The sequence below is a fragment of the Myiozetetes cayanensis genome, unplaced genomic scaffold (assembly GCF_022539395.1).
Source record: "Myiozetetes cayanensis isolate MyiCay16 unplaced genomic scaffold, myiCay2020 scf12, whole genome shotgun sequence".
Classification (NCBI taxonomy): Eukaryota; Metazoa; Chordata; class Aves; order Passeriformes; family Tyrannidae; genus Myiozetetes; species Myiozetetes cayanensis.
In genome coordinates, this window is record NW_026086826.1 from 25,199,745 (window position 1) to 25,212,767 (window position 13,023).

Consider the following 13,023-nt stretch of genomic DNA (forward strand, 5'->3'; position numbering starts at 1 on the left):
CGGGCAGCTTGCAAGGAAGCTCACCCGTGGCATTCTGGCACCATTCGGAGCCCATTAGCTCTGCTCCCGCTGCTCCTGCTTCCTCTGGCATTTTCAATGTTGCCGTGGAATGAGGAGTGAGCCCCAGAAGAGGCACACACCTAGAAATATGGCACTTGTCCTGCTGCTGCTAATAACTACTGACACTTGGTTTTCCACACCTCCAAAGAGGTGAATTGAGTTTTCTTTGTTGTACAGAAGAGCTCAAGCTCAACCATCAGAGTGAATGGAAAATGAATTCTGGTCATTCCAAGGCTGCACCTTTGATACTGTAGCTTAAGTCCATCTGCCCAAACAATATTGGCTTTCTTCCCACTGCAGTTTTCTGTGCCTCCAAACCTCACTATTGAAATCAGGAGGCAGGCACAAAATGGAAGAAAAGAAAGGAAAAGAGAAAAAGGAACAAGAAATGTGACAATTTTACTGTTTCTCTAGGTTTTGTTAAGCTTTCAGGTGCAGTTGACTCGCTGTGCTAGAAACTTTTCTGTAATCAGATGGACATGGAATATAATCTTGAAAACCTGAGAGGTTTGCACAATCACACACAACTTGTACATCAGCCTAAACATCCCTTCTTCAGAAATGACTTTGTTCTCCATTCAAACTTTGTCTCCCAGCCATTGCAGACATGGAAGCCAAGTGGTCTTTGGTCAAGCCTGCCAAGAGTTTGGCTCACAGCAGATCCTTTGCTGCACCACAAGGCCCCAGCACGTCAGCTAACACAGCATGTCCGAATTCCTGATCTCACTCACTGGCGCAAGTCACTAGAGTCCACTGCTTTCCGTGGGGCCAGGATTTCACACACTGGATTTGAGCTGCCACTGAGTTCAAATGCCATTCCTCTCAGTGTCAGGACTAAAGCCTTCCTAAAGAAGCCACGAGTGGCACTAAGGAAACCCAGAAATCTCAGCCTTTCCAAAACCAGCGGAGGAATTTTCCCTTAGTAACAAACCCCTCAGCATCTTTTGTTTTGGAAAGTATGATAATGTTTCCATATATTTTTTCCAAAATGCAGCCCTCAGGATCCTCATGTTGCCCTGATGCTGAGAAATCCCCTCGCTTTCCACAGAAATAGCAAAAGAAAAGGACGGCCCGCAGAGTGTTTGAAAGATGGCAACATCCTCAAGCATCCCTAAACCTTGTTATCCTTGTTTTGATCCCAGGTTCCCAGGGCTTCTTGCCAGGTTGTTGGGGGTCTAGCATCTCTGGGGGGTTTGTCTGTATTCTGGGGGCAACACTCCGAGTGTCTGTGGGCTTCCTGTCCCACAGCAGGACTGAGCACAGCACAGGGGCCCCGAGCTCCGGCAAAGCCGGCAGCTGCCTGGCAGGAGCACAGGCTGCGCTCCCGCAGACTCGTGGCTGGGCTCACCAAAGCAGAACCACTCCTGAGGACTTCAGCAACAATGAAGGACTTCCTGACAACAAGGAAAGATTTCCATTAGCAATGTCCCAGACAGTCCCATCCTGGAGTTCATGTGGCGTTCTGGAGAGGTGGCAAAGTCCTCGGTGCAGCCCAGCAGCTACACCGTGGGAGCTCAAGGCTCAGGAACCTCCCCCAGGGTTGTTGCTGGGCGGATTGGGACCCTTTCCAACCCTCTGCCTCCCCAGGGCCTGGGGTTGGCTGTTGTTATTCTGGCTCCCTCCACACCTCCCTGCAGGGATGCTCCCTCCTAGGAAATGAGTCACACCTTACAGAGAGGCTGAGGAGCTCTGTGGAGGTGCCATCTGCAGGTTCAGAAGGAAGGACGTGCTTGTGTCTGCCAACACTATGTCTTATCCAGGGGCTGTGCTGACCCCAGGTGATCAGAGGGTGCCTGGCCCCTCCAGCCCACAGTGTAACAGCTTTTCCTGCCTCCCAGAGAGCTGGCACCTCAGCGTGTGCTGGCACATGAACTGCATGGAGGGTGGGTGGGTCCCCATTCCCAACAGGACCAGAACCACAGTTTGAGCTCATCCCAGATGGTCCCCACGCTCCCCTAGCAGCAAGGAGAGCATGTGGGCGGCGGCCACTTCGTAGGGAAGGGAGTCTGCTTCCCAAAACCCCACAGCTATCCCATAACAACAAGTGACAGGGCAGGAACCCCTCCAGGCATCTCTGGTGGGTTTTTAATGCAGCATTCAGGCAGAATCTTTGTTCCAGGTTTTGCCTGGAGTTTATTTCTTAAGCACATAGACATCCAAGCCTGGGCCTCCAGCCCCCTGGCTTGTGCAAGAGCTCTTTTGCATGTAAAGCCCTCATGTCCACGTCCATTTCTGTAGCATATGGTGGGCTCTGCACAAGGCCTGGCAGAAAGAAATGGCACAAAATCTGTTGATAGATCATCTGTGGAAGGCCTGAACTCCAGCCAAGACAGATAAAAATAAAAGAAATTAAAATACTTGTGTGTGTGTGTGTTTTATGAAGGGAACATTTATATTTTTAAACTAGGAGTAATTGTATTCTGTATCTGAAATGGCATCTGAAAGTGATTTAGTGGAACAATGTGGTTTCTGATTGGTGCTTGAACTAGTTCCAAAACATTTTTTATAATAAGCATCATAAAGATCCCAATTATCTGATCCTTTTTCCTAACATGGTCAGAGAGGATGTTTCCAAAGAAACGGTTTTTGGGTTGTTTTTTTCCCCCCTTTGTGGCACTGATCTTGCAAACATTTACACACAAGGCTTAATCCTGTGAGTAGTCCCAGAGAAGTGAACCAAGGCAGCTCTCAGCAGCAAAGCTAATCACAAAGTAAACTAATGTTCAGATTTGCTAATCAGGGCAATCCATAGCCTTTCAGGGAAAGGTCTGCTTGTTATTCCGAGAGCTGTTCAGGATGCATTTACGATTCAATAAAGGAGGCCCCAGCATTACCAAAATAATTACTTACTCAAACAAGCCTGTAAAACTCAAGGACTGCCCCAAATAAAAGGAGGCTTCCCCCCCTCCAGTTTAATAACATAAATCTAGTGAAATGAATCTTGCTGCCATAAAATCAGTTCTACATGCCTTGGAAAACACTGATTTACTAAGTGGGCAGGGAGGTCAGATCCTGCTAGGTACTTGGAGAACTCAACATATGGAGAGAAGTTTTAAATCTGAAAGTTTTGTCCACCCACAGAAAGGGAGAGCAGTTCACATCTTACCCTATAACTTCACTTGCCAAAATAAGATGCGTAAAATTCTACAGATTAAACGGAGCCATTTAATCTGATGACTACTCAGTAAAAGGGATAAATAATGACCCAAAACCTCACTGACTTCCCTGCCTGCAGAACTGGCTTTACATTGGGAGCTCTCCCCTCGCTTTGGGACCCTGCAGGAGGGCTGGCTGTCACATCCCGGGCATTGCCTTTCCCAGGCAGCCCTCACGAGGCACAACTCCAGCACCCTGCAGCACACCAGACCTCCTGCCAGGAGCACTGCAGGGCAAGGCCAGCCATGGATTAGGACAGCAGAGTTAGGAGCAGCAACACGCACTGCTATAGGACAGATGATTGCTTCCTGACAGAGACAAGAGTCTCTGCCTTCTTAGAAACATCTTTTCCACTTCTCACCCTGCAGAAAAAGCCTTTCTTTCCTGAACTAACTGGCTTTGGCTACATCCTTCCTGCCACACACCACAACAGGGGAACCACAGGCCATCCTGGACATCAAGTTTTGGTTCTCTTTTCCAACACCACTTCAATCTTCCTGTTTTGAGCAACACGGAATTTAAGGTGCTGCAGACGACACTTGGTGCCACCCCAATACCGCAAGTGGTGACTAAATATCTGCAGAGGTTCTCGTGTTGAAAAAGGCTGTGTATGACATTGCCCTCAGAGTCCTCTTTCTCCACCTTGTTCTTGTCTGGAAGAAGGAAACTCCTCTGTGTAACAAAGAAGAAATATTCAAGCAGGGAGGAAAGGAAAATACTAGGCAGTTGTCCTCATTTGGAGTAGCCATAGTTTGGGAAGGTGTGAGGGATTAAGCAGCCTGTTTAGCCTCACACAGCAGGGTAGCCAGAGCTCCAGCAGTGGGTTTGCATTTGTAGTCAGGAGGAATAGGAAAACAGTTTTAAAAAATGCCAATTGACTGCTTGTGGGTATGAGCTGCTAGAGACCATAAACCACTCCTCACAACACAGTTCCACACTCTCTGTAGCCTCACACTGACACTGACTGTGGTTTTGCAGCACTTCAGCCCCATCCCACACCCACCTCACCTATGAAGTGCTGTCAGACTGGAAGGTGCTCGACCCATCAGCCCCCAGCACTATGCTCAGGTAATTAGGCTGAGTGTTTGGGTGGACCTGGAAGTGTCACCTAAGTGCAGCAGCCACCTCACTGTCAGGCTGCCCCTGGTCGCTTGGATCATGATCTGAATATGTGTGAACACAGAGGTGGCCAGAAATAAATAACAGAAGATGCCTCGCTCCCCTGAGCACCGAGGCTCTCGTGCCAAGAAATATTCTCACTTCTTGCTGCTTCTTTTTGTGGTGGTTTTCCTGAGACTGAAAACGCTCCTCCACTGCAGAAAGATGCAAAAAAATTCCTGCTGACCTCAGCATTGAGTTTCATCTTTTTGAAGCTTTGTTGCGCCTCTAAGATAATTTATGAGGTGTCAGGATTTTCCAACCACAAATGTCTTGGACGAAAACCGTTTTTACACTACAGATGCCATGAAAGAGAAGCAATTTCAGTCTGTTTTTCTTACAGCACTGTCTGTGTCCACAATGAAACACGGGTTCAGAGCTCCTGGAGCTTATTTGTGTAAGAGTTGTCCAGGCCAGCGCTCCACTGAGACTCAGGCTGGGTTTGATTCCCCACCTTTGCCTCATTGCCCTGATCTTCTCTGCTGGGAGGGGAACTCCCATTTCCTGGTGCTGTGCCACGAAAACACGAGCTTGCCAAGTTATTCTCTGTATGTGTGTTTGTGTGTGTATGTGTTGAACAAGCCAGAAGTACCAGAAGTAAAAAGATCCATTAACAAACCGCATTTTTCAACATCCACAAGGATCCCTCCGATTTCTTGTCTGTGGATTTCTCTTCCCTGGGCTTTACATTTTTGAAAAGGGAAGAAGGAAACCAACAGAAAAACACAAGAAGCCAGCTTAGCCGCCTCTAATCCAGTATGCACCTCAGTCTCCATGAAAGTGTTCTTGGGACGACAGCAGTATTTCCCTTGGCTGGGATGCCCAGCCTGCTGGCTCCTCTCGAGCTGCAGAGCTGTAGACATTCCGCTGAGTAGTTTGCAACCCTGCCTGCCAGGAAAACCCAATGTCTCCATGGAGAAATCTCAGCGGAGGAGTTTGATACTCAGTCAGGGATGGAAAAGAAGGGAGTTTATGCCTCCCTGAGACCAATTCCTTCCCTAAAAAAATGTTAAAGCAAGAGGGAAAAAAAAGGGGAAAGGGATCATATTTATACAGACATGGGCCCAGACACGCCAGTAGTGTTGGTGTGTGGTGCATTTGTTTGTGTCGGGATGGGCCCAAGTCGTGGAGACTGAAGCCAAATGTCTGTTTAGGTCAGTGGGAGTCTATCAGCTTTGGATCAGGCCTACTTTTGGATCTGGAGCTGAACTTCCAAAAGTCTGGGCACGCTTGCATCTTCTGGTGAGGGGGGGTTTGTTTTGGCCTGGTTTTGAGATAGGAACCAGCTGCAAATTGAGGTCTCCAAACATGTTCTAGGAAGGAGGTTATAAAAGAGTCCCTTCTTGCCCAATGCATTTATTCCCTGTGGGCCAGATTCTGACATCTTCATTAACACTGAGCAGAGCCTTACTCCAAGAGCAGTTACATTGATTTGAATGGGGCTATTGAAGGAGTCAGCAAGTACTTCACATCAGCAAGGGTAGCACCATCTAAGGGTCACATCTGTTTGCTTCCTTGGCATAAATGAATTTTTTCTCCTTCCTGCTATTAGCACACACTGCTACAGAAAAAGCACATTGGGTTCCTTTCTTCCTGGCACCTCTTCAGCAAAATGCTGGTTGCAGATTGCTCCTTACTGCAAATTACAGGAGCTCCGCTTGTAGGTCCAAGAGCTAGAAAAATCCTTCTGTGATAAAAGGAAGCTGTGATGAGGTCAGTTCCTTCCTGAGCATTTCTCTAAACACCTTTTGTCTGCTTTCCCTCCCAGACTGCAAAATAGTGCCCACACATGAAGGAAGAAGAAGGACTCCACTGCCTACCAACACCTTCTTGTGGCCACCCCTTCCTACAGGCGATTCTCCTGTGAGCCACAGTCAAACTCAGTCACTCTCAATACCAAATCTGCTCTTTTGGATTACTTTGACAGAACCAGGTAAGGGACAACTCCTGTGACTGGTGAAGGAGGCAAATGACCTCCCAGAGTAGTGCCTGCGATAGGCAGGATGTATCAGCCTCATGTCTCGCTACCCTGAGCTCTGAGACATCTCTGAAAACTAGCTTTGGACTGGACACTTGGGCTGTTGGAAAGATGAATGAATCCCAGATTTAGACAATTAATTAGGTATACCTGATTCACACAACTTGGAAGTGTGAATGGTCCTAACTCACACTCACACTTTTGAAAACCTCACTGATAACACCCAACACCTGCACATTTCATTCTCTCCCTCCCAGGACAGTCCCCAGCTTTCGGCCCTGCCTGTTTCAAAGATGCAGGAGAGCAAAGCAAAACAAAATCCATCCCCTCTGGATTCTAACACCATAACCACACCAGGACACCTCCCAGTCATGGGACTGATGTTTGTCACAGGTAGATTTGCACTGTGATGTTAATGTGGATCACCATAACTATTTGCACTACACCTCCCGAGAAACAAGGCTGCCTAAACAGTGTGGCTGTGACTGTAAGGACAGACAAGACAGTGTCAGAGTCTCTCTGCAGTTGTGAAGAACACTAAACATGCAGCTCGCACAGGCCAGCAGGTGTAGAATAAAGGCATGTGAATTTTTCTAGTGTCAACAATAGTCTGGTACCTGATAGTTGTGTGCAGTGCTGCTATGAACCCAAGCATTCCATATTTTCCTTACTGAAAAGGAGGCAGAAAATCCCCACCCTTGTAACAGTCAGCTCTCCTCACCATTACCATCAGTTAGCATGTTTTTTTTAACTGACTCTGTATGAAACTCCTCCTTTCCTGCCATTTTTTCTTGGACTTATTCTACACATTGCTCTCAGATATTACAAACAGGTATCCAAGAGTCTGGTGCTCTTCCAGCAGGCACTTCAGAGAATGTTATGTGAGCAGCAAATTCTCTGAATCCCTGGTCTTCTTCAGAAAACTGACTCGACATTGTAATGAGAGTAAGTGATAGACTGTTGTTTATCAAGAAGGACCTTCTGGGAGAGGTTAAGAGGATAACCTCTGCTCTTGTAGGTTCTACTCTGAATGGACTGATGAGCCAAAAACAGTTGCCAGTCCATGGAATTATAAGGTCTATAAGGGAACAGCTGAGTGCTGGAAAACTGCTGGCAGCAAAAGTGGGATTATCGGTCATTTCTAGGTTGGAAAGGAACACAGTGGCAGGACAAGGAAGTCGGTGGAATAGCTTGTTTGCACACGTTTCACATGCAGGAATGATTTTTATATGAGCAAAAGGTCTTCAGGGGATGGGTCCTACTTAAGACTTGAGATCTGTGCCTACTTAAGACTTGAGATCTGTGCCCACTTTAGAGGATGTGGAGGGATGGGAGTCTGGTGTTAGTCCTGGCCTGATGATCTCAGAGCCCAAAGACTTTGCAGTGCAAGTTCTGAGTGAGCTGGAGACTCATATACATAAACACAGAGTGCTGGGGCACTTTTTGGAGATGCAGCGCATGTTAAGCTGTTTTGTAAGATACAGCTAATGAAAGACCACTGGTGCCCCGAGGAGAAAAGAAGGGAATTGTATTATTATTATTACAAATGCAGCCACTAAAGCATAAACAAAGCAACTTGCAGAAAACCAGACAAAGGAGGTTGCTGCAGAGTCAGCAGTTTCAACTCAGGTTTCCTGTGTCCCAAACTAGCACTTGAACCATCTTCCCTCTCTGTGACAGAGAACCAAGTATCAGAGAGCGGAGTGAGCCTCTACATTTTCCTAGCCCAAGACAGAACTGTGTCTATTGTTGGGACTAGCCCCCTAGGAGGAATTATTTCTATTCAGTTTATGTGTGTCACAGCCAGATAATGCACTGGGTGGTATTTCCCTCTCTTCCCCCCAATCTTTCTCTTTTATGACCACATGACTTCACCCCCTGTGTGAGTGACAGTACCCATTAGACTAGACTCTGATGCGAAACAGCTGTGGAGAGAAGGGGAGGAAGGGAGTGGGGAACAGCAATTTAGAAAACAATTAAGAACATCAATTCCAATTCATTTACTTGGCCAGGATAAGTAATTTCTAAGAGGTAACTTGATCTGCAGCGGGCTGAGATTAAAGGCGAACTCCATTATCTCTAGTTTACAGTCTGGAGGAATTTGTTTTAACTGGTTACCAAGGAGGCTGCATGGAAAAAAGAAAAAAAGGAAAAAAGGAGAACCTTTGCCTAAAAATGTCTAAAAAATCCTCCTGATTTCTTCTTTTAAAGAGCACGCATGAATTTATGAACTCTCTGAGAGTATGGTTGATTTGCAAGGCAAGAGGAACAGTTCAGCTTTTGGAAGCAGAATCCAGGCCTGCAAAAGCTTGGAGGTGCATTTTATCAAAACCAATTATGCCAGTTTACACTGCTGTTAAGATTTTGGTGTAAAGATAGACTAGAAACATGAGACAGAAGCAGCTGCAGCATTCTGCAAAGCAAACAGCAGCACGTGCAGGAGAACACAGCGGGCTGAGCACCAGGCAGCCCCAAGGGTTCTCCTTTGACTCTGCTGCACTCTCTGCTGTGAAAGGTGATTCCCGGCACTGCTTTTCCACTCGGACACCTCTCAGAGGTGCTGTGAGACTCCAGGAGTAAATACACCAACATCCCTTTGAACACTGAGGGTCTGAACCCAGGCATGCCAGAGCAAGGGCTTGTGACCCAAGAACACCAAGTGTTCTGTATTTCACACTGGCACATGAGAGAACACCAAAAAGCGAGTATGTGATAGGAGAGCCACTGATTCTTTACCCCCCATTCCAGGACTCTCTACTCTCCTCAGGCCTCAGCACTTTTCCACAACCCTGTGCCTCAGTGTTTGCCCCAGCTCCTGCAGGCCTTGATCCCTCGCTCTTGTTTTGCGAAATACAGCGCTGAAGTCAAGATTCCCTGCAACTCCAGACCATCCAAATGTTTCTCAGACCATTTGAGTTATCACTGGAAAACCCTTGGTACTGGTCCTGAGCACTTCTCCCAAAAACTGCCACCATTGTGCTTGCAGGAACATAGGGGCCAAAATGTGTCTCTAGATCTGATATGAGGAGCCCATGAATGGGGTAAAAGCAGACATGGAAAAAACCAACTGTGAGTTGGCTCTAAGTTCAGAGTTGGCCTTGAATCTTAAATTCACTGGCTGGACCCAAACTTCTACCTCTCCTGTGCAACTCTGTTTGTCTTAGGGACAAACCACATTTCTGCCATCATGAGACAGCCAGCCTGCACTTTTTCCAGCTGCATCCCTGTTAGCCAGCAAAGGCTCTGGGGTGATGTAACCACCTCAGTGGAAATAGGAGCTGAAGAATGTGATGTGACGAATTTTCCTGGACCACCAAATAAATTAAAAAGTAGGCTCCCAGCCCAGAAAGGTTGCCCTCCCAAATAAACACGGCCCAGCCTCCCTTCCTCACACACACTTACCTTCTTCCACACCAGGAAGCTGAGCTCCTCACAGACTCCATTACAGACCCAGAATGAACAGGTTCTTCCAGCCAGTCAGCATCTCCCAGATGGTAATTACTTTGGTGTGGGCATCTGAGAACAAGACACAACTGTATACATCAGAAATATTCTCTTTGCAAAACCTTCTCAGTAGACTTACTTTTGTCTTGTTGCCAGGAAACGTATTTGGGGCCTCTTGTTAACTTCACATTTCTTTGATGAGAGGGGCATGGGCAGTTTGTTCCAACAGTTACAGAGGAAAAAGCAGTGAGAAGAAATGAGAAACTGGAAATCCCTCTCTATGCACATCAGCTCTGTGACAGCACATGAGACTGCCCTACTCCACCATCCTTCTTGTGACAGACACACTTCCAAGAGTTGGAAAAAAATGGGGGAAACCCATCTTGCAAGCGGGCTTCTCCAGAGCAGGGAATGTATCAGTAGATAACCTCACAACCTGAGACCATGTATACAGCACAATGCAGTGAAGTCCAGGGTGAAAGAGGGGCCATGCCACAAGGAATAAGCAATGTGGGGAATCAGGAAATCATCCAAACTGGTTGGTTGGGTGGGGCAGGAATTTAGGAAAGCAAAAATACAGTCAGCCAAATTTGAAGTGTGGCCAAGAAACGTGAGTTAACACCTTCCCTCTGCCAAGGAACACCACTAGGTCTGTAGTGATGGTGCATGACCAGGGCCAGGCCTCACAATCTGCTCAAAAATCTGCAAGATGGGACATAAACATTCTGTGCCCAGTTCAGGTCAGGATTACTTTGAAGCACGAGACAGGGCACTTTGCTTCCCTCAGCCCCAGCTCGGGTGTGTGCGCAGCTCCCTGGGTGAGTACTCGCCTCCCTCCTGGGGCTCAGTAACACTTTTTTAAGTGCCTGGTTCTCTTAAGAGGCAACGTGACCAAGACAGTGCAAAGTACTTTATTTTTTGTCCTGGAGAAAGCATCCTCCTCAGAGTCTCTCACTCATTAGGACAGCAGCCGTTGTAATCCAAGCTCCTTTGATGGAAGGGGTAAGTAGGGAGATTGCCAAAGGGAGGATTAGCTGATGGATGTCTTGAGCTGCAAGGGTGTCTCATATGGATTTGTGCAGGATTTTCACCTCAGCTGTTCTGGCTGGAACTCCTGTCCTACCATACCAAGAGACTCTCCTTGCAGGCCCTGCTCTGCCTCCAGCAGCAGTGAGGCCCTGCTGGTTGCCTGCTGTCATTGTCAGCTCCTTTGTGAAGGAAAGCAGCACAGCATGCCAAGAAAACATAGCCCTAGCCTATGAAAAACGTACCTGTTGTACACACAAGGAAGGAGCAGCTTTGTCCGGAGGCAGGATTGATTCAGGAGGGATTCCCAACTTGGCTACTCAGTGACGTGGTGCTCTGGACCATTGTTTTCCCTCCCACACTTTTGCTTCTCTCTGCACTGCACCCTTTGAGACCTGTGAATGAAAGTGCTGTAAGCTGCTTTGTGCTTTTAGGTCTTACCTTAAGTAAAGCCATTTAGAAGGCACAGTTCCAAGTCATATTCCTAGACCATGCGATAGGCAGCAGGTTTCTTGCTATTCTCCAGGCAAAAGGAGTAGCACAATCCCTGGTTTTCTCTTATCTGTGACTCTGCCTCTTCCTCACCTTTGCCTTGATCTTTGTTTTCTGCCAGCCACTGTGCTTCCATGGATACATCAGGTTGTTTGTGTGCACTCACTGTTAGGGGTCAGAAAGGAAGGACAATCTGCAAAGGCCAGTTAGACCCACTTCTGCATTCTTGAGTTATGTGAGAATTTTCATTTTGAAAGAAAAGTTTTCTAATCCTCCACAGTGGAATTAAACCTTAAAGGGTATTAACTGAAACCACAAGATGATTATTTCCTAAAATGTCATTATTTGAAAACCGCTATTACAATAGGGTGTTTGAGGATGAAAATAGTCCAGCCTGTCAACTCTCCTGCTTCCTACACCACCACATTTGCATTTCACACATGCCCAGCATGAGGCCACGTCTTCTTTCTGGCTCCTGCTCCCAGGAGCCAGAGGCTGTTCTGTCCAGTCTTGACATCCAGGCAGGGGACAAAGCTGGATGGGAGCGAGGCACTCCATGCTGCTGTGTGCTGCCAGCTACCCCACAGGTTCTCTATCCCACAGGATTACAAACCCATCCATGGGTGGGTGTCTACTCTTTTGTTACAAGACTCAGTAAAGCAGGATATAAAACTGCTTGTAATGTTCTTATTTAGATGTTCCCTTGGGTTGTTTTCAGCAGAAATGTGAGTTGCTTGTTTTCCAGCAGAGGATCAGTTACAAAAACAACACCCAGGAGAAAGGCTTTTTACAGAGCAGGGGCTCTGTTTACCATGTTAATTTCAGGGAAAGTTATTTGAGAGAAGGGAGGAAGTAGTTAAATCCTTGTTTACCACGCTGGAAACCCAAATTCCAAACACACAAATAAGAGAGAAAACAGCTCAGTGGCCTGAGCACAGGAGAGCTGGGTTTGTTCCCTGTTTTAACACAGACAACACTCTAAGGGCCCTCTTCCCTCAACATGAGATCCAACTCATTTAATATTGGTCCCAGCTGAAGGCCAGATCACTCATCAGCAGTGGAAGACAGGATATTCCTAATGTCAGATTTGTCCAATAGCACCGGGTGTATGGATCAGTCTTACAGAGGTACTGGCCTTGCCTCCCTGATTATTAGGCAGCTGTAACAGCCCACTGGACTAAACAGCTGAAGTAAGACAAGATGAATGCACTCTGCTTTTTGGGGTTCCCATAGATGCAATGGAGCTACCTAGTCCTTCCCCAGCTGCCAGTGGGGTGGAAAGGATCCATGTACATTAATTACTACAGCCTGCTCTGATGCTGAAATGCTGGAGGACATAAAAGCCGGACTGTAAGCAGATATGTCTACCTGAGAAGGTAGTAATGAAAAGTAGTCCACTGGTTCCCAAATTCTTTCTGTTTGGTACATGCAGTTGTATGTACCTGGCAGTTGTATGGCTGGTTTGGATCACCACGACATGCTCAGCCATCTTTTGTCAGGTGGTATTTCTGTCCTTGCTGTAGAGGTTGCAGTCTGTGGATGGAGACAGGATAAAGCTGCCTGTGCTGAAAGAGCCCAAAAAAAGAGATAATTAATTCCTGGTCTCATCTACATTAGGGCCAAGGCAGGGTTTGCTCTGCTTATGGAGATCAGAATTGCTGCCTGCTGCAAACTGAAGACATTACCAGACATCAGCTGGGGATCTGCAA

General features: G+C 47.0%; 1 long non-coding RNA gene across 1 annotated transcript in view; it reads right to left on the reverse strand.

Annotated features, from left to right (window-relative positions):
• LOC126635592 (uncharacterized) overlaps positions 1–13,023 on the reverse strand; it is a 65,706-nt gene that overhangs the window by 51,832 nt on the left and 851 nt on the right. The window contains exons 2-4 of the long non-coding RNA XR_007627748.1: positions 12,757–12,879; positions 11,068–11,217; positions 9,755–9,868 (exon numbers count right to left, since the gene is read on the reverse strand). This is a non-coding gene — a long non-coding RNA (uncharacterized LOC126635592). The remainder of the gene's footprint in view (positions 1–9,754; positions 9,869–11,067; positions 11,218–12,756; positions 12,880–13,023) is intronic.